We start from the raw sequence: 23,039 nt of genomic DNA, 5'->3' as shown, positions 1-23,039 counted from the left end.
CTGTCCATTATCCAAATGGACCAAGGCCTCAATCCTGACTCAGAGGTCAAGCATTTTGAGTGAACACATTTGGAACTTGCAGCAAGTTATACCTGGCTGTTGGGAGTGATGGGGCAGAGATTGGCGAAGAAGAGCAGGGAAAGATTTCATTGCTGAGCTGTTGGAATGGCGTGGGTTGCCTGCACTAACACCCAATCCTATTTTTTACCCCTGCCCCTTGTTTTCAAGTTTCTCCTTGGAACTGAGTTACAAGGAGCAGTGGTTAAAATCTTCCTCTATGAAACGGGAGCCTCAAATAAAAAGAGCATCACTTCATTAACAGCTACTAACAGATACTTACCTGGCAGGGGCGATACCATGATCACGAAGGTGGTTCACCCAGGGCGAGGCTCTGCCATTGCACTTGGGTGGTGCTGACCCTTGCGAATTCCCCAAATGCGGGAATCTCGACTGCATAATTTCTGGTAGTGGGGGACTGCGTTTGCGCTCTCCCCTGATGACTTGGGGGGCAGTCGTGGGCTGGAGGTTAGGGATCTGGCCCTGTGACCGGAAGGTTGCTGGTTCAATCCCCAGGGCCGACAGTCCATGACTGAGGTGACTTGAGCAAGACACCTAACCCCCAACTGCTCCCCGGGCACCGTGGACAGGGCTGCCCACCGCTCTGGGTAAGTGTGTGTCCCCCTAGTGTGTGTGTCTATTCACTAGTGTGTATGTGGTGTTTCACTTCACGGATGGGTTAAATGCAGAGGTGGAATTTCCCCAGTTGTGGGATCAAAAAAGTATCACTTAATCTTAATCTTAATCTTAATGCTGTTCTCTAGGCGACCCTGCCCGTCTGCAGTGACAGCAGAGGAGGGTAAATTTCACTTTCACCCTGCCCCTCTATCTCAACCAAAATTGGGACATCTTACTCCTAGGCATCAGTGTGGAAAACTATGTGGCTAATTGGTAATGGCAAGGGGTGAAACAGGATTTGGCCCAAACCTAAACTAAGGCTGGGCAGTGTAATGTTAAATACCAGAATATAAACCAATCACTACACATTCTGAATATTGCAGTACTGGCATGTAACCATCAACCGTGTCATTTTATCATAATCATGTCTCACTCATTGCTACAAGGAGACATTTATTTAAAGTACAGTTTCTATACATGCCCTCCATATGATATGGATAATTGTAAGTACAAGAAAATAAGTTTTATTATGATTAGACTTTGAGGAAAGAAGTGAATGTTCTACAGTTTCTTTATATTTCTGCCTTGATTTTGTTTGATATCATTACAATACAGAGTGTAAATCGAAAGTGAATGCAATTAAGTATATAAATAACTATGCTACCATATAATTACATTTTAATAACATAGTAAAATAGCAGTAATAACTGTCCTTCGAGTCTAAAACTTGCTTTTAGCAAAGAGGGACATAATATCAACCCAGATTCTCCAAGCCTAATATTAGCCTTAGTATTTGATACAGCTGTTTGTAACCACTTGACCAAAAATATACACCAAACGTCTTAAGTTTGTTGTATAAAACAATAAAATTGTGCATTTTCAAGTGTTTTTTCAACTGGTTAGACTGTATAGATATACAATCACACTATTGAATGAACCAAGAAACCCTTTGGTCACCTTAAAGACCAAAACCAATAAAATCACAGAAAATTATAAGAAAAAATACAACCAAACTAATGATTGGAACTAGCTAGATTATCTAGCTACATAACTATTATGCCTACTATACTATTGATAATTTATTAACCAATGTTAATTCTATCTTAGGTATTGTTACTGTTGTTCAGACTGCACCTTGTGGTCATGGTTGACTAGCCCATGATGGCCAGCATCATCACTACCACCATCTACTATTTCAGACCTAAAGGACAATTGAGAAAGGAGGTATTTGTTGCCCCACTGAAGGTTTTCAGTCATCCAGGAGACTGAATTGTCTAGTAAACATACGTCCAGTGGCCTTAACTTAGTACTACTGACCCTAGACTGAACAGAATTCATGCATACAATAATGCTCTGACAAACTCCTCATTGCACCAGTCAGTTTTAGTTGAGGCATTACAACCTCAATGAAATGTCATCTTTCCCATTGTCTTTTCACTTAACTGCATCTCGCTGTTTGTTTTCTTTCTCCTATCATGACATTAGCTCTAAATTCTAATTGCCTGCTAGGCTCCCATAGAGGAACAACAAGGACAGTTCAAGCATTATGACCTGATTTCAAATGCAATCAAGTATGGCATTTTGTTTTTTGCTGAAAATCTATTTTATATCTTGAGGGACAGTCATTCTCCCCATTCTCTGTGGGAGTATATTGCTTTGGAGGGATAACAGCACTTGCGTGACCTCATATATGGAGCAGTGAGACAAATGGAGAATCTCTTGCTTTTCTCATTCTTTCGATTTAATCCAGTTTAATTGACCCCAGAATCAAATATATACTCAGCTAGCTCCTCTGTAAACAGGATCCAGTGTAGCAATGTCTATGGACAGAGGATACAGTTCAAGGCAAGGCAATGATGTTTAGAGAAAAAATGATTTTGATTTAAAAATGGGACCTTTTCAGAGAAGAACAATTCAAGGATATATTTTTATTAATGTTAGACTCTTGATACAGTAAAGACCTCAGAAATAAATGGAATGCTTGGCCAAAACTCTTAAGGTCAGTTGGCCCTTACCATCTTGGACACAAAATGTGTCCCCAGACTTGAGTTGACAGAATGGCTACAGTAATTTGAATGACCAGCATTTAGAGCAGATGTAGTCATAAAACATCTCAATGCACATGTTGAATCTTGAGGTGGATGGGCTACAACAGTACACATCAGGTTCAAGTTTTGTCAGGCAAAAATAGGAGGTTAGAGTGGACTCAGGCTCACCGAAACTGGACAGCTGAAGGTTGGATAGAAGTTGCCTGGTCTAATGAATCTTGATTTCTGCAGTGATGTGCAGATGGCAGGGTCAGAATGTGGTGTAAACAGCCCAAACCCATGGAACTAGGCTGCCTTGTGTCAGCAGTTCAAGCTGCCGGTGGTGTAGTGGTGTGGAAAATGTTTACTTGGCAAATATTGGGCATTGTCTGAATGCCGCGACCTATTTGAGGGTTGTTGTTGAACATGACATTCCCTTTACAGCCACAGTGTTGCGCATATTCCAGCATGATAAATATCCCTTGTCACATCATCTCAAACTCCCCCTCCCCAATCACCAGATCTGAATCCAGTGGAGCACATTTTCACAGGTTGAATGTGGTGCCGTGAATGTGAATCCAGCACTTTCATGAATCAGTGTCACCAAGAAATCTGTTTACCTGATTGACCATTTGCCTGGTTGATCACTCTGAATGCCCATCAGCCTGTAATTAGGTTCCCTGAAACCTGTGGTCCAGCCATTCCTCTAATTTATTGACGGTAAATATATGAACATGTTATTGGACAGAAGCCACATTTAGCTTGATCACTGCAGTTTAATATTATTTACAACAGTCTAGTGTAATATTAATGTTTAATTTGTTCATGTTCATTTGATCAATAATGTGTAAGGATCATTTCAAATTCATGACAGTAAAGTTACAACATATGAAACTAGTGGTTATGAATGATGTCAACTGTCAGAACATCAGAACTTATGAGAATAACACATCAGATGAACTATGTTCGATATTTTTCTTGTTATTCTTTTGCCAAAAGCAACTTCTAATGTTTACATGCAGAAAAAATGGCCAGAGTTCATCTTTACCTGATTATTTACCAATATTTCCTTAGAATTAATCAGGCTGTTTTTGTTACCATGTCATTAAGACTGGTATATCTAGCTCTGATCTGATTGGCTGTGATGTACTGTTGTGGACGTTAGCCTCCCATGCTGTATACCTGCATAACATTTTAAAACCTAATTGTAAAAAAAATTGTTTTGTATTCTTTATATATGTACATGTTTATAGTTGCCACATCAGCACTGTGTTAAATTCAAATTGGTCAATTTCTCCAAAATGGTACAAACAATAGTTTAACAATGTTTGCATTTGAATGGTACATCAGTGTTTTTTTCCCAAAAACGTGCAAAAAAAAAAAAGTTTTCTATTATTTCTTTCAAATTACAATACTATATATATATATATATATATATATATATATATATATATATATATATATATATATATATATATATATATATACACAGAAAACTGCCTCAATAGGAAAATTATTAATTTGAATGTCCACTTTAACATCCTTTTCTTGCTTTCATTTTGTCAAAGATATTTGCTGGGATATTTTTCCAGACCTTCAAAATGTAGTTTTAGAAGCTGATTTTTCATTGTCTATTTCTTACAATCCAGGTAATTCCCAAACACATTCACTGACGTTGAAGTCTGGACTCTGGGATGGTCAGTCCATTGTTTCAAGAACACCAGCAGCTTCTTTGTTTGACTTGCAAAAACATTTTTCTTTTCTCAGTGAGGCTTCTTGGAAGCTACACGTCCTTTCAGACCCATGGCCCCGAGTCGTCTTCTGTGAGTGGGAGGATGGATGTGGACGTTTTCAGATCTGATGCAAGAGTGGAGCCTGATGCCTTCTTTCCCAAGAACGAAAGCATTAAGTGGTGTATATCTGATGGGGACAGATTTGGTGGTCTTGCAGGTGGTTGTTAGGAGTCCAGTTTTCTCTGTAACTTTAACTCATTTTTGGAACTCCAGGCTTGACTGATGTCCTTAGGAATAACCATTAGTAAAGACGATTCTGCTTGAGAGCGAAATAAATGAAAGGACTTTGACCTGTACTTAGTGCAGTATATATAATGTTAAGTCGGTGTTAAATGAAGAAAATATCTTCTGGTATTTTCCCAATGAACTGAAAGAGATCTTGGATTTATTTATTTATTTATTTATTTATTTTGCACTCAAGCTCTGTAGATTTGGTTGGTTACTCTTGATTAGTAGTTCATGCTCTGTAGTAAATGTGCAAATACACACTTTCTGGGTGGCCACATGTTCTGGCATGGATGACTTGGCAGCTGTGGTGGTTGGTGCTCCTGGCAATGTTGCCATAATGGAAAGTGTGACCAGTTGTCCTGCACAGGGGACCAACTTTGTGCCAAAAACAGCACCTCCTTTCCACGTGTACCGTACTTCAGTTTCTCCAAACACACACAGCTGGAACAAGCACAGGGTTCACTTACTTAAGGGCATCAAGTGCTGTGGCTATACTCATCTCCACCATTTCACTCCAGCTCATCTGTTTCTTAACCAGCAAGAGTTTGCTAAGCTTTAAAGAATGGACTTTGAATTTTTCCATATTTTCTAAACCAACTACAGTTGCAAACTTCGGTGAAGAATTTGAGACATGTGTTGCAGTTTGGTGGAGTTATTTCTTATGAAAGATCATGAGTGGCCATAACTTAGTATGGTGTGGGGACAGGATCATTTAGTCATGGCCACAAGTGAATAAGGCAGGGGAAAGAGATAAGGCCTGTGATCAAGCCAATGAAGTCATTACCACGACTAAGAGACTTTAATGAGACAATTAAGTTGTGATAATTAAGTTGAGGTGATATAACTGTGATCATTTTGATACGTGGATACAATTATTCCTTTTCTCTTAGCTTATTAAGTCATGGCCACAACTTATTCAACTCTTTCCTGTGACCTACTTAGCTCTTTTTCTTGTATTAGAGTTCAATGTTAAATTTAAAAAATCTGCAAAAATGAAAAAAAAAACACACTTTTTGGCAAATGGGTCTAAAATGACAGTATGTAAAATAATAGAAATGTAATTCTAGTGTAAATGTAGCTAGCAATGTTTGCTCCCTTTTCCTTTTTTCCATTGGTTCCCCAATTTTCCCCATACTCAGATGGGCTGGTCTGAGTATTTCAGAAACTGCTGATCTACTGGGATTTTCATGCATAACCATCTCTAGGGTTTACAGAGAACGGTCAGAAAAAGAGAAAATATCCAGTGAGCGGTCAGTTGTGTGGACGAAAATGCCTTGTTGATGTGAGAGGTCAGAGGAGAATGGGCAGACTGGTTCCAGATGATAGAAAGGCAACAGGAACTCAAATAACCAATCAAAATCTCTGAGGAACGTTTCCAACACCTTGTTGAAAGTATGGCATGAAGAATTAAGGCAGTTCTGAAGGCAAAAGGGGGTCCAACCTTTTACTAGCAAAGTGGCCGGTGAGTGTATATTGTATGTATGTTCTCAAACCTCTGTAAAGCTGCTTTGTGGCAGCATCATTGTAAAAAGCGGTATACAAATAAACTCAAATTGAATTCAGTCTAATTAATTGAAGCTTTGAGGGTCATAAACTCATCATGGATTGTGATTTTAGCACTGCTGGCTATCAACAGTAAAATACAGGCTAGGCAGTAGGATCTCAAGGCCAGATGTGATTTCACAACACATCTTGGGACAACTTGGTAAATTTTTGGTGCTCAGTTTTTGCATATTAGAGAATAACTGGACATTCCCTGTCTCATCTCATTCACTCAGCCAGATAGTGAAGTGCCATAGCTTTCCTCTGTTACTTTCCAGGCTTGGAAGCAGCTAGAAAAGAAGACTTATCAGAAGAGGAATTAATGGTAGACATATATAACATCTTGTCAGGCCCTATTCTTTTAACAAATGAGCTTTACATTAATGTAACCTGCAGAGTCGTTTAGAACTGAAGATAGAGCAGCAGCATCAGTTCCTACAGGCATAGAAATAAAGTCTGATAATATTATCACTGATCTGAAAGCTTCTGTTTGGAAGACTGGCCATTTAATTGACTGGCCAAATCACTTTCTTTTTCACTTTATTTCGACAGCACTCAATAAACTGTCTACATTTATTACCAACCTATCTGTTGTCATTTAAGTATTAAGTATTAAGAGACCCTTATTAGACCCACAACAGGGAAATTTCACCTCTGCATTTAACCCATCTGTGAAGTGAAACACCACATACACACTAGAGAGCACATACACACACTAGGGGGCAGTGAGCACACTTGCCCAGAGCAGTTGGCAGCCCAATCCACAGTGCCCAGGGAGCATTTGGGGGTTAGGTGTCTTGCTCAAGGACACCCCAGTCATGTGCTGTCAGCACTGGGGATCGAACCAGCAACCTTCCGGTCACAAGGCTGGTTCCCTAACCTCCAGCCCATGACTGCCCCCAAAAAATCAAGTCATTTGATTCTCAACAGTGTCAGAGTTAGGTTTAGGTTTAGGTTTAGGATTAGTATGAGGTTTAGACCAGAGTGAGGGTTTTGGGTTGAAGTTTGGGTTCAGTCAAGCTTTTTTCGGTTAAGGGGTAAATGTATTAGGTAAATAGTATGTACATTAAAATAGAATGAACATTGAAGAGATTCAAGATAAGCATATTCAAAGCATTAAGAGCACATTATTCAAATGAAGTGTTATCAACCCTGGTGTTCACCAAATATATAGACCGAGACCCCCTGAGAAAGCCCACTTTCAAATGAACACCAGTGCCATTTATTTGACATATGAAAGCAATATGGACCTAAATGAACGAATGGACCAAGTGGACGAATGAAGTCATACATACTTTGTTTGATATGTTTGACAGCTAAGTTTCTGAGGATGTTCTGAGATTTGCATGAGTTTTAATAAGACTTCCTGAGCTATTCTTCATTAAATTTAGACAAAGGTTTTAAAACCTCACAAAGCATATTCAAAGACATTTGAAAATACTTGCACACATATCACTGCATATGTTAACTATATTAGGTCAAAATATGCAGAGTTTCTGGCAAGTTTCAGTAATTGTTCTGTGTTATATCATAAGAAAACCATGCCATGCAGTTTCCATTGCTTCTTTAGAATATCACAAGACATCCATAAAACAAGGTGTACATGAAACTAACAAACTCAGTTTAGCCAGAGGACACAGTGATTCAGAATGTTCAATGTAAATTTTCTCAGGTATTGTCATCAAATTCACATCATAAAATTTCCAGTCATTTGTGACTTTTATATGGTAACACTTAAGGTGTTGTTGAACAGGCCACATGACTCCTGCATGAATGTGTCATGACATCTGACATAACCCTATATAAATGTTAGTAAATGCTTCTTCTAATAGGCTTCATCTGTTGTCTAAAGCCTACTTTAGCTAACTTTGCTCAAAATGGTAAAAAAAGGGTTATGTCATTTGTCCGGTAGAGCTTGGGAACGGTCCTTGTCTTATGATCATTGCAGTTTCACTGAGTCTTAGACAAATAAGATGAGATGACAACAAAGTGAGACTGAGTCAAGCGTCTAAACAAGGTCGAGACCCAAAAATCAAAGTCATCTCGGAGACCAAGCCTTGCTACTACTTCTAGTCCAAATACCGAAGACATTTGCAGTTATTACTTTTATTTTGCCGTATTGTTGTAATTACGTAATATAATTACATATTTCATTATATAGTTATGTAACGAATAATAATAGCATTCAGTTTATATTTTGTATTGACCAGGTCGAGTCTGCCCTTTTGACCTTTCTCTTTTTTCTATTTTTAATGTAAATAATTGGAAAAGATGGCAAAAGGTGAAAGAATATATATATATATATATATATATATATATATATATAATAAATGTTGATTTTCTGGATGTTGGTGTGTTTGTTTAACCATTTCCAGGCCTCTCCTCGAGGAAGCCCAGTATTATATGTAGTTAAAAAGCAGCTCCTGGTTTGACCAATCAGGGCTTCAGTAGATTGAGCTCATGATGTAATTGATGATATTAACGAGTCTCTGTGGCGGCTGTGAAGGTGTGAAGAAAAAATATGGACCCAAGAAATTTTTGTTACTTTGTGTTGTTTTTCTGTTTATTTGAATCATTAATATGACTTTATTCTAATTTATATTGTGATATATGCTGAGGTCACTGCTGAGGTCAATTGTTTAAACATTTGATTAGATGCCTAAAATTTTCATACAATATATATATATATAGGAAGGAAAAAACATATGTTGCTATGTAAGCATATGTACATATGCATATGTAAGTCAATGGAACCAGACTTTTTTTCCAAGTGATTCTGGGTGATTTCTTTTCCTCCATTCATCATGAAATGTGATAGGTAATTTCAAATTATGTCAAAAACTGAAAAACTTCAAAAACCAGAGATAAGATGTTTTGTCCCGATGACGGCTATATACATAACACTACTGGGTCCAAGACAGGTCGGATGTCTGGACTCACAAACTACAATGGCTATATATGCATTGTAGACACTGCAACTTCCCATCACCACCACTTCAAAGAAATCTAAGCAGACATTATTTTGGACTATTTTGCACTAAACAACTGCATATCAGTTAATTTACATATCAACTCTCAGCCGCTGTGAATTATCAGTACTACTGTTGCAGAATGTCACCAGAACCATCTCTACATTTATCTGATGCTTGATGTCCTGTAGATCTTCAGCTGTTACTGACTGTTCATTTTGTAGCTTTGGGCTGAAACTGCTCATTTAAAAGAAAATCATCTATGCAGCTGAATTCAGTGCGATAATGATGCATGGTTTTATTTATCTGAGCTGGTTTTAGCTTGAGCTCCTTACATTGCATTGATTCTGGGTTATTTAAATGGTTCAGAATGGGCCTGTGTATATGAAACGGATGCTTTTTCCTAACAGCTTATAACAGCTATTTCTTAACAGCTCTGTTTACGAAACAAAGACGTCATTTCGATTATTCTCCTTGTAGCTGTGGATTCCTGGTGTTAAATCGCTTAAATGCTTGTTCTGCTCAGAGCTAATAGTGCTCAGAATTTCTTTTGCAAATCAGCCCATTCCCAAAGCTCTGATGGAATTAGACGCCGGCTAAAGTGGGGCAGTAAGGTGCTGCTCTAACAAGAATCCAGAACTAAGTTTCCAGAACTGGCTGAGAGACGCTGTAAAAGACAGTGTTTAATATAGCATTGTAACATTATTGCGAGTGATAGCATCAGTAACCATGTGCAAGTGGACATGCTGTGTTATGTGATGGATTATAGAGATATTTTTCGACACCTTCAAAGTTCAGTCATAAATGTTGGTTTGATTTTCTGCTTACCGTGAGCCAAGTCATCCCAAACACATGCAGTGATGTTGAGGTTTAGGATCTGGGGTGGTCAATCCGCTCTCCACCAACAGCTGCTTTGTTTGATTGATGATGAATAAGGTGTGCTTGAGTGTTTTGACTGGAAGGGCATTTTCTTGACTTTTGCACCATACTGTATAGTATATACCAACCTCCATGTCTTTTATAGAAATTGGAGTTTTGTTGGTTCTGCAGATTCCGATGCACTTTTCTTGATGTTCTGCTGAATTGACTGCAGGCATTCTTGGTACAACAGTGCTCAACACTGCTCCAAGTGGCCATAATCTTCTCAGGCTAAACATCTACAGATGTGAACTTAGACACCAAATAAGGTGAACAACAACTGAATTCAGTAGATTATAAGCAGTTTATTTGCACAGTTTAATTCAAATCTCTTGATAATCTACTGAATGTATTCACTGCTGGTGCATCGTTGATGTGTTGTCGATGTTACTGAGAGTCTGTTAAGTATTTATTTCATCTACAGAGGACCCCTCAAAATAAAATGTCACCAGCAGAATTTCTCCCACATGTTCCACTTCAAATCCAGCTCTAATGCTTTTGTCTGACTGTATGCCTGTGAGGCAGCGTTTTGAAAAATAATGTGACTACACATTATTAAAAGTGACTGCACATAATTAGGTAAAGAAAAAGTTAATTTCCTCACAAACTATACATCTGTATAGCTGCAAGTGTTGATAACAATGAATGGGAAAGTTCATAGCAAATGATATATTGCGATGCCTGATGAGTTCTATCTTCTGGTCTCTTTGAACTTTGTATAAAACACTCTTGCTTGCCTGTACTCTCTGTTTCCATTGACCATATTTAAAGATAGTTACCAGTACTGGTCAATGTGTTGGACATGAACTGCAACTAGAGTTGGCCACATTGAAAATTGTGTTGTTATCTTTATAAATGAATGCAAATAATGCAACATCCAAAACATATCGAGTCCTTTACCTCTCATCAGTGAGTTGCAGCCTGAGGTCAGTTAGTCCAGTTTGTTTTCAGAGGAGCAGACATCAGATTGAGTTCATGAGTCAACAGAGGTAAAAGAGAGTGGAAGGAAAAGCCAGTCTCTTGGGGTTACCTGTTAGCCCTTAACTTAGCATGGAGACTAACTAGCTTTCAATGTGCCTTATTCCTCACTCTAATTAAGGCAACATCTACATGCAGAGATTTTATCTGGAGATTCTCAGCTCAAACTGATAGTGTGAACAGCTTGTAATAGTAATTAATTAATCAGCAACTGACACTCGTAGATTAAAGCTCCAGTGTAAGAGATGCACATATGAGACAAATAACTTTCGGATGTAAAATAACATTCAGAACCATTTTTATGAGATTGAACTTGGCTTACTATTTGCATTTTCCTGTTCCCACTTAAATGGTACAGCAATTATTATAATGCCTGAAGTACCAGAATGCAACAGCTGCACTGTTTAAGGTGGAATGGTTAATACAAACAAGAAGCTGGTAAATAAGAAGCTCACTTCAGTTATATTCCATTTTTATTAGGTTTAGAGAAGCCATTGTGGACTTTACGTACACTCGCCTTTATCTAATCAGATTTATAAAGCAATATCTATTCATATATTGTTCATTTCTTTTTTTTATTTATTTGGCCTAATAAACAATATCTTTGATTTACTTCAGTTGTAAAATATGGGTTTTGTTTGAAATGAAGGGGCATTCAAAATAACGCACCATTGTTAATTTACAGAAAATATTTACTTAAGCATAGAAAATTAAACATAACCATTCTATGTAGTAAAACACCTAGTAATTTTAATTATACCATGATAGAATTTTTTGCCCATAATGTCCACTGCAACACCATCCCTATATGAGAGCATAGCATGAACATTAAAACTTGTTCACAAACAAACTTAAGCTTAAGTAGTTTTGACAAGTATAGAAACATAGAAAAACAAACTTCTTTTTTTTAGGTTTTGGGTTGTTGTGGCTGTATTTATTGGTGGTAGAGCTTTTTAGGCTGATTTTGATTCATATTTTTGTAGAGTCTAGGATGACAGGATGGAGGATTTCTTGCATTTGATCTTTATTTTCTGTCTGGACACTTTCTGTGCTGCTGTGAACTAGCTCATTAAGTTTCCAGGCTTATTAGATCCTTATTTTTCAGTAATTATGTATAAAACAGAGTTATTTCTGATTGACAGGAGGAAACAGTGGAAACAAGCAAGTCCAAGACATTTAAGGTTGGGCAGAGATACAAAGGCAGTGATTACTGAAGTTAAAATGGTCTAACTGGAGTGTAGACTTGTTAGCTGCTTTATTATCAAGCATGTCTTCTAGAAACATTATTATAAGATGGCTCAGCAACTTTTCATTTAAGAAAACTTTCCTCGTACTATGTCTATGTCTGCAAATGAACAGGTACATCATACCGGCAGCAAAACGAGCTGAATAATTTGCCAGAGCACAAGTTACTGTCACTTTGGACTTCTCATCTACTAACAGTTCCCTGTCTCTATTTGCATTTAAAGATTGAACTAGTTCTACATTCCAGTGAGCAAGCATTTCTTTTGACAGCTCATTCTTTTGAATGAGAGTTTATACAAAATTGCATTTCAAGTCATGCTTAGAGAGTGATCATTTCCATTTGGCTCATCATCCATTGGGTTTCTAACAAGGCTTCAAATGCCTCCGTTCCAAAAGTTACTACAGTGGATGAAGTTCCTGCAGTGGCTCTAATGCAAAGTTATTGATGTAAGATCATCAGGAAATGCAGCTGTTGATGTTTGAGTGCTGCCAAAAGCCACATCTGAGGAAAGCTAGTTCTATCTGGTACCCTGCCTGTCGTCCCTGTGCCTTCTCCTTTGCCTCCATCTGGAGACAGGTGATAATCACATTCATGAAAGCCCAGAGGGGACAGGTGAAAGTGGATCAAAATGAGGCAAGGGCTGTCAGAGATTAAGGTACAGTGCAGACGCAAGAAGCGTCTAGCACACCCACATCAACAGAGGTATTTACCATGCTCCCTATATCAACTGCAGGGCAACAAAAGGGATTATGACAGTTTATCTAAGACAGTTTCCATCACTCTTGCTACTAACTAAGTGCCTTGACACTGAGATACGAAAGTGTCCAGCCATCCCTAGCCCATTGACCTTTTGACAAGAACGAAACTGTTTTAGAGAACTTAACAAAGGACTTCAAGCAAGAATGTACTGGGAACAAAATGTACCTCTGGGACTTACCCAGACAGCCAAACACTCACCATTCACTGTACAAGTGGACATTTGAGTGTACAATTACTGGTCACTCTATTTAGACTGGAATAAATCAGTGTATTAGCAGACTGCTGGGCTAATATGGAAGTTTTGCCATGAAACAAAGAAATGTATGAAGTCAACATTACCCAGCTAAGATAACTCCTTTTCCTAGAAAGCTAACTAGACAATATTTGCTGGTCGAACATCTGCATACCTGAACCTTCAACAGTAGATAGATCCGTAACATTGTGGCTGCTAATGTTGAATCAGTTATAACCCCCAAATCCTTTCTGTTTGTTTTAACCCTGCACCTTTCTTTGGATTCCAGACAGTAGCAGAGGGGCTTATCATCAGAATGTGTGATTGGGCTGGTACATTGAAAATGCATTGCGTGGGACAGTCTTGTCCGACAGATCAACTAGGAATTTGTCAATCCATCCATGAATTCAATTCCCCAAGGTGCCAAAATGTTAACAGTGTGCTGCCAAACAAACCTACAACAAACACGAAGTAGACTTCTACACTAAAGACAATGTGCTGAGGATGCAATGAGGGAAATAAATGATCCCGGACGAGCCCCCACATGCTGGGTCTCTGTCGCTGCTGGATCTCGGAGTAGATGATAGCCTTTGATGTTTATATAAAACAACCCATTCCATCATATCTGAACCATAGTAGCAATCAGAGAATCAGGGCAACATCACTGAGAGCAAAACGTAAAGACAGAACATCTTACTGGTGATAAAAGGACAATAATAAGAAAGAAAATCGCCGTCCAAGCAGTAATTCAGTAATTCATATAGAGAAATATACACTTTGGTGTGCATTTCAGATCATCGCATAATCACTTATCAAAACCAGCACGTGTTTATTTGATATTTAAGCTGATTGTAATTGCCTCTCTAAAATGCATATTAGCGCTTTTACAGATATAAGGAACAGATTCAGTACACATACCTGCATGGTAACTTTTCTAATTTGGCCATTTTTAACGCAGTACAAACCTGTACCATGCCAAATCACATTGCTGTGTACTCTGATTAGAATATATCTCCTTCACAGTCTGTGAACACCTAAAAGGGATGGCTAGCTTGCTGCATTTATTTCAGCTATTCATTACCAAGCCCCCTAATCTTAATTGCAGTTGCATAGCTTATTGAATAAAAAAGGTTAATGGCTTGCAGTAGACTCATGAATCTAACCGGGCTCTTAGATAATTAATTCACAATGAAATACAAACCACTCAAGAGGATGTTTGCCATAATCTTAACTATAATATATATATATATATATATATATATATATATATATATATATATATATATATATGTTCTCAGAATTTTTCTCAAATTTTGTTGATTTTCACAATTTTCTGACTTTCTAAGTTCAAGAAGGTGTCAAAGCTATATGCCTGCAAGAACCTTGCTGGGGGGGATAGCCAAAGCATTGCAGGATCTTGCAGATGCAGCACATTCCATTGGCTTGCTTTTAAATGTTCTTCTTTGTTGCTCTCTCCTCCAGTCAATACGTTTCATCTCTTCTGTCTCCAGTAGTCTCTTCTAATGAAAGTGTTTGTGCGCGCTCGCTAATACAATCGCATTAGTCCTGTGTGAAAATCAATAGCGGGGAAAGAGTATTTTGCCAGCAAGAATGGTGTCCCACAGCCATGTCCATAAACGTAATTAGACACTGGAGAGAGTTGATTATAAAAGATTTTCTGAATCTAACAGTAGCCATGATTATCCATTAGCATGACACGTACTTAGCCATCCCACCGAGTCGTCCGTGGCTATGTGTCGTATTGCCAGCGTTTGATTGCGTGCGCGCTGCTTCTTTATGAGTTAAAGCTGGTTATTGTCTTCTCATAAGATTCTGAGAGACTTGTTGGGTCTGTGAGGATTGGAGAAAGTTTGGCCATGGAGAACTCCCATTGTTCTGTTTTCCTGGTCCCACTTAACATTAAGTGTCTCTAATAACTGTGTAGTTACAGTTATTGATTTTCTCATCATTATAGACTGATTGCGGACTGGATCAGCAGTTTTAGAAGGTTTTTATATTTATTTTTTGCTCCAGGAGTAAAAGGAAGTTTAGAATAACTTTCATTAAGACATTGTTTACACTGTATCTGCCAGCTTTCCTCACATTTAGCTGGCATTTGTGTTGGTAGTGCTGTGACACTGTAACCAGTTTCAGCTTTAACCCAGTCTGTAATGAGACAGAACAGCAGATGCCCCCTTATATAAACATGGAACTTTTACAATATTAATTAAATGTAATGCATCCCGCCACAAAGCAACGTCTAGATTACCACCCCTTTATTACACAGTACCTACATAACAACTACACAGGAATATGACCTCTACACTTATTTTATAGTGTAACTTAAACACCACAGTAGAGGAAGGTTCCCCTGTAGAAGATACACTTGTGTCATTTCATTAAGCAAAATTGAAGCTGATACACTTCTCTAATTAAATAGGCTGTACTTCTGTAACCCACCAGCAACACTGACTAAATCATTAGTAGTTACAGTGTTGATGCATATGATATTCATGTGTAGCTACACAGTACAGTGTGATACAGAGCAGTGGTCACCAGCCCTGTTCCTGGAGATTGATCTTTTTAAAGAGATCCCCTCTGAAACTGATTGATCACATCTTACAGAGATCATCAGTCTGCTTTATTAGTCAGATCAGGTGTTTTACATTTGGGCCAGATACCAGAGATCACATAAGAGCCATTTTTGTAACAATTTGTGGGTTTTCAGGGTTGTGGCAGAATCCACCATTGATAAGAGGATACCTCCTTTGAAACCCACCCCACAAATTCCTACACTTAATTACACAAGCAAAACAAGCCTCTTTTCCCTTGACAGAGGTAATGCCAACTTACCTCCCATCCATGGGCTAACAATAGGTTTACGGTTCATCAGACACTGTAGACAAGTGCACCGTTTCCCTTGTTTTGAGCTCCGCCTTCACTAGAGATTGGATTGGTTTTAGAATTTCACACATTCCCAACTTAAAAGGTCTACATTCTTATCCGCATTCAGTCCAAAAATCCACATGGCTGTCCCCAGATAGTCATTGTGAGATCACATCTGGCCTTGTGGGACAAGGGCTGGACCTGATTTTCACAGGAAGGTAGATCTTGAGGAGAAGCCCGGGTGACCACAGATAGGTAGTCAAAACTGCTATTGTCTAAACTATACAAATACTCACAGGTACTTCTTTACTTTTGACAGGAACTAGTGAATACATCAAAACTATGAAGCTGCATTTTCCAGCAATCAAAAGTGTTCAACAAATCACAAATCTCCTACTTTAGATTCTGCAAAGTACCCTGCCTTGGCCTTGATGCAGCTTTGGCATTCACTCAAGCGTCTTCATAAAGAGCCACCTGGGGAGCTTTTCCATCAGAATGGAAGATGATGCACATATGCTGAGATCTTATTGATGCTCGCTTCAGTGCCTTAAGATGAGGATTAAGCAACAGACAAAACTGACAAATCCATTCTGCTATGGCCCCTGAACTGTTTCTCATAATGCTTGATACAGCAGCAGAAGGAATGTCTACGCTGAAACCCCAAACGGCTCGAAACATCTGCTCTTCATTATCCACCTCTCACATACATCACACACCTGTCTTGATGTTACATCGCCCTGTGAGTGAGAAATAAGTGGAGAAGGAGAGTGGATTCATTAGAGTTCATTATATGTCTCTGAAGACAATACTCAAGAGCAAAAATGGCAAGTGTGCATTTACCTCGTGGTGTTGAAAGTGAGCAGGCAAAGAAAAGCCTCTTCTTGCCTGCTTTCCTTTGACTTTAGGCCGTAAATGAATGAAACATATACAAGGAAAACGTCTTCATAAAACATGCACATGCATTGCTAAGCTTACATTATGGAGATATTAATGCCTGAAGGAGAAAAATCATTAAACATCCCTTAGATCAAAGATTGAAACCCAGGAACGTCCTGAAGCATAATAATGTTCTCTGCACTTCATGAAATATGCACTCCCAGTCTTTGCAGGCTGCTTAGAAAAGCACAGTGTATCTGCTAATGTGTGGAAATGGAAGTGTCATCATTGCGTGGCGTTCAGGGACTTTCTCCTCTTAACCTTGTGTTACTTCTACAGCGTTCTGAACACAATGAGATGAGAGCTGCTTAATTACAGCTTTTAAGTCTTTACATTTCTAAGTGGTGTTATGGTAATGATTCTGAAACCTCTCTTAGAAAATTAGACCAGTTTCCACATTGTAAGGATAAGCAATACAAGTCAGAAATGTGCCTTCGTTTATGTATTTAGGTACAGGGTTGATTATGTAAATCACATAACCAGGGCTACTGGTTCAATTTAATGTGAATGTGCTTGAAGATATAGTGGCTTCTCTCTCAATAGATCTCAATATAGCAGATGCATGTAGGTATATTTTCACTCATGTAGGGCTGTCATCATCAGCTAACTAGTAATCAACCAAAAATGATTGTTTTGATGAGTTTTAAAGGCCAAACAATATGAATGGACTTAACTTGCAATATATAAGCATCTTCCAAAGTATCTATCTATCTATCTATCTATCTATCTATCTATCTATCTATCTATCTATCTATCTATCTATCTATCTATCTATCTATCTATCTATCTATCTATCTATCTAATCAAAGTTTCAGTGAGCCAGGAATGAAAATTGTCATACAAGGGTTAACTGAGACATTTAGGGGAATTATCTTGGAATATCTTTACAATTACAGCACTTACATTTGACCAGGGCAGCTCTAGCCAAACAGAAACTTGACAAACTGGCTTGTTGAAAAGTGGGTATCCTACGGAAATGCCACTTTGAAAGCTTTTTTGAGCAATTCACTCTGCTGAGAATGTTTGTCTGTGAAGTTGACATAAAGAACAGGAGCACAATGTAAAATATCTGTTATTATCATGTAAAACAACTCCTACCAATTGAACAAAAAGCTACATACCTACAAGTACCTTATGCATCAGATCTTGCCTTATACAACTATGCCTGCTCATTTTCTTTCCTGAATGCCATTACTTTGTGTGCTTCATGCTCATAGTCTCCATTCAGTCACCTGATTTGGTCGCCTTGTGGTAGATAATGCCAGGTCATCTTGGCAATCAGACAATCAGACAGATTGTAAAGAAGCAGAACCATTTTTAACATTTAATGTCATTGTAAAATAAGTCATAAATTCAACAAGTTAGCTTGCCCAGTTTCCAATGAACCTACAATCATGAAAAAGAATTTGAAATTTAATCTTGAGAACAGCATGGAACAACCTTCACCCCATTCATAAAAATTAATCGCAACACATTCAAACATCAGCTACTTAAATATAGATGAAACCACATTAAATATATATTTTACCAACATCCAGAGAATTCCTAAGAGGAACGTCTGGTCAAGGGCATGGATACCTGGGGAAATCTGTAGCCAGGGGCGGTTTCGGAGGCATGAAAGTTAGTGTGGCTCAAAATTAATGCACCCAACCTCTAATGAAGCAGATTTAGGTTGGTCATATCCTGTACTTGTGTGGAATTACAGGTGATTGTTTTCCAGTGGCTCTGATTGGCAGTGCTCAGTCAACTGCAGGTTTCTGCCTAGTTCGTTCTTTGAGGCGTAAACAGTCATTCGGATCGGCTTGATGGTTTGATGTGAAATGGTTTGGGGTGAAATGGTTAACTGAAGAGAAGCTTACCAAGAAGCTTTCTTTACAGTGGTGGTGATAGGAACCAGGGGAGATCACCAGGGGTCACAATATCTACAACACAAAAATAGCCTTTTGTATTTACCAACCAAAACCACCAGTACACCTAACCATGAAAAACAGTCCATTTAGAATTCATTGTGTTTTTGATGTCACAAAAATCAACACATTTACATCCAGCCTACAGTAGTTTCGCCCTGCCCGTTCACACTATAGCAATGCGGCCCCAACTGCTTTTTGAATGAGGACAGCCAATCAGAGCAGAGGTCATTTACATATATTATTTTTAAAGGCAGAGTAACAAAATCAACTTTTCAACCTTTATTTAGGTGAATAGAAGAAACAAGTAACTTGCAAAGAAAATTCTTCCGCCTGAAGAATGCTGGGATAGGCTCCAGCACCCCCCTGCGACCCTTAAGGAGAAGCGGCTTAGAAAATGGAAAATGGATGGAAGAAACAAGTAGAATATGGAAATTTAGCATAACTCTCTACCCTCCATAAATTCCTATGTTGTTATAAATTCCTATGTTGTTTTGCCAGCTCCAGTACATCTAAATCCATTGGAGACCTGCACTGACAATGAGGACAAACTCACACTATGCCCTCACCCTCTTCCCAGCACCCCTGTTTTCCTTCCGCATGTTGTTTTTCTGCAGTCTGAAATAATTAGGAATGCTTGTCAGCACACCAGCAAATAAGCATGTTGTTTCAGGTTTGCTAATTACCACAGCAAGCCTTAAGGAATTGCTTGAAGATAGATTTCCCTCTTACTTTCTCTTATCTCTGCAATGAAACATTTTCCTTTTGAGAGGACGATGATAGAGCTCTGCCCAGTGGGACATTTCAGTTGGCGTTTCCCTTCTGCGTTGTATTGTGTTGAGGATTTGAGGCTGTCTAGAATGAGCAACATTGTGATCATGAAATCTCCTTCCTTCATTCACATCATTGATCATAGTTCTTTATGCTTTATTTATTCTTCTGCATTAAATCCACATTAACCATATTATGGTGCACTCATTGGCCACTTCATTAGAAACACCTACCTTCTGCTTCCCCTAACTGGCCACTTTATTAGAAACACCTACCTTGTACTTCATCACATTGGTCATTTAATTAAAACACCTACCTTCTACATCTACTTACTGACCACTTTCTTCTAAACACCCAGCTTATACTTCCACTAAGTGGCCACTTTATTAGAAACACCTACCTCATACTTCCACTCACTGGCCGCTTTATTAGGATCACTGATCTGGTACTTCATCACATTGGCCATATAATTTGAATACCTACCTTCTACTTCCACTTAGTGGCCACTTTATTAGAAACACCCCCTTGTACTTCCACTCACTGGCCACTATCTTAGAAACACCTACTTTGTATTTCCATTAGGTGGCCAATTTATCAGAAACACCTTCCTTGTACTTCCACTCACTAGCCACATCATTAGAATCACTGACCTGGTACTTCGTCTCACTGGTCATTTCATTAGAACACCTACCTTCTACTTCCATTAACTGGCCACTTTATAAGAAACACCTACCTTGTACTTCCTCTCAATTAGAAACACTGACCTTGTACTTGGACTGTTTATTAGAAATATGTACCTTGTGTTTCCAAAAGTGAATCTGTGGTCAGAAAATGACCACTGATGAAAAACTAAAGGATGGCTAACTCTAATCGTACGCCAGCAAGGTGGAGCTACATGGGCAGAGTTTTTGATAAAGTGGCACATTATTAGGAATTGATGATCCTAATGAATTCTGTCTACTGTCTGTATTTTTAAATGTATTTTTTCTCTGGTCCATTGTTATGCTCCATATCTCTGAATTATGTGAGCTCCTGGATGCTCCTGCTGAAGGCCCATATATAACACACGGTGTAGCATTTCCTGCGCTAATGGATGGTTGAGTCCATTGATTTGCCACTCTGTCATCGTTCCCTCTCTCAGTGCACAAAGGAGAATGTTCTGAGGCTGGAGATTGAAATGTCTGCAGATATAAAACTAGCAGGCAGAATGAGGGCTGTATAGCCCACAGCCAGTTCAGGGTGGGGAGGGTTTCTCAGGAGTTGTGGCCGGGATAGAAGAGATTCACTCTGAGCCCAGTTGCGATTGTCTGAGTGGATTTGGATCATCATCCGTCAGAGGCCAGGTGCGTCTTCAAGAGTAGGCTGAAACAGGAAGTCCAATGAACTTTTGACACCCCCGTTTCATTGTTCTCCCTTAGGCTTCTGAGGTAAAGTCAACCTGAAATCAAAATGTACCTTTTTACCTTCTCAGTTCATGTACCTGGTGATATAATCATACCATGTCATTTAAAAGACATCATGCTTGTTTAGCTGTAACCTTTGATGTACACTCTACATGGACAAAAGTACTGTGACACCAACACAAGCTTTTATGACACCCCATTCTAAATCCATAGGCATTAATAAGGGGTTGCTCGCCTTTAGTGGCTGTAACAGCTTCTACTCTTCTGAGTTTTCTACAAGTATTTGGAGAGTGTCTGTGGAAGAGCATTTGTGAGGTCAAACACTGATGTTGGACAAGAGGCTCTGGCTCACAACTTCTATTCAAGTCCATCCCAAAGATGTTTGATGGGGTTGAGGTCAGGGCTCTGTGAGGGCCAGTGAGGTTCTTTCACACCAAACTCACCCAGTCAGGCCTTTATGGAGTTGCTTTGTGCATTGGGGCTCAATCCTGCTGGAACAGGAAAGGTTCCTCCCCAAACTGTTCCACAAAGTTGGAAATGTACAATTGTCCAGAATGTCTTGATGCTGAAGCATTAAGATTTTTCTTCACTGGAACTAAGGGTTTTAGACCAACCCCTGAAAAACAGACCCAGATCATCATCCCTCCTCCACCAAACTTTACAGCTGGCACAGTCCAGTCAGGCAGGAATGATCTCCTGGTAACCGCCAAACCCAGACTCGTCCATCATACTGACCAATAGAGAAGCTGATTCATCACTCCACATAACTCGTTTCCATTGCTTCAGGGTCCAGTGGGGTGTGCTTTACAAAACTCCCCCACCAATAGTTGGCATTGTGCCTTTTGATCTTAGGCTTGCATGCAGCTGCTTGGCCATGGAAACTCATTTCATGAAGCTACTAACATGAAGATTTTTTGCTGTTGTTGCTTCCAGAGGCAGTTCGGAACTCTTTAGTGGGTGATTCAATTACAACTGCTTAGGGGTGGATTTTTGGGGGCTGGGCTGTTTTGTATTTGGTGAATGCAGATGGAAACCAGACAGCTAACATTGCTGCTAAGAAGCCACTTTGTGCTGAATAGAGATAGACTCAATGTTTTCTTTATGATTTTGTTAAATGACCAAAGTAAAACTTCCACTGATGCAACTGACAAGCTTGGTTGTATATATTAGCCTATAGACTAGTGGCTAGCAGTCATGCATCCTATGGAATTTCATTTTTTAATTTATCTGCCTAAAGTTTTCCTTGCATGTATTTCTTTCAGCACATATGGAAGGCAGCAATTCAACCACACCTGTCAAATTTGATTGAGAAACAACCACATTTGGGGAAGCAGGAAAAAATCTCCTGCTCACTTTACCTGGGAAAACTGACCTACAGAATAAAACTATAAAACTATGCTCACATTTTCTGACTCAGGGACTCGACCTGGCCAACTTTCACACCTACATTCAGTTGAAGGACTTACGATTGACCAAGCTCAAAACACAAAAAGGAATCTCTTCATATTTGGCAGTTAGGCTCTTTTCCAGGGGATTACCATTTACTGCGGTCAAAAAAGGAGATTGGTCATTTTGTTAATGATGCCAAAATAGTTGTTAATCTTTTTCCTTACCAACAACAAGAGTAAGGAGACTTGAAATGCACTGATGGAGTCTTTTTCCAAGAGTGTGCTGTCAATCAGTCTCCAGTAGCTCAGTCTGACAGAGGTTCTAGGATACAGGCTTTTATACCATTCCCTTCCTTCAAGGCATTTGTACAGATGTTATCA

General features: G+C 38.9%; 1 non-coding gene across 1 annotated transcript; it reads left to right on the top strand.

Annotated features, from left to right (window-relative positions):
* Window positions 1-332: 332 nt before the first annotated feature.
* Window positions 333-496, top strand: LOC119265821. The gene has a single exon (XR_005131753.1). It is a non-coding gene; the product is annotated as a U1 spliceosomal RNA (small nuclear RNA).
* The last annotated feature ends 22,543 nt before the right edge of the window (window positions 497-23,039 follow it).

The sequence above is a fragment of the Pygocentrus nattereri genome, chromosome 17 (assembly GCF_015220715.1).
Source record: "Pygocentrus nattereri isolate fPygNat1 chromosome 17, fPygNat1.pri, whole genome shotgun sequence".
Lineage (NCBI taxonomy): Eukaryota > Metazoa > Chordata > Actinopteri > Characiformes > Serrasalmidae > Pygocentrus > Pygocentrus nattereri.
This window is presented reverse-complemented; position numbering and strand designations above follow the sequence as displayed.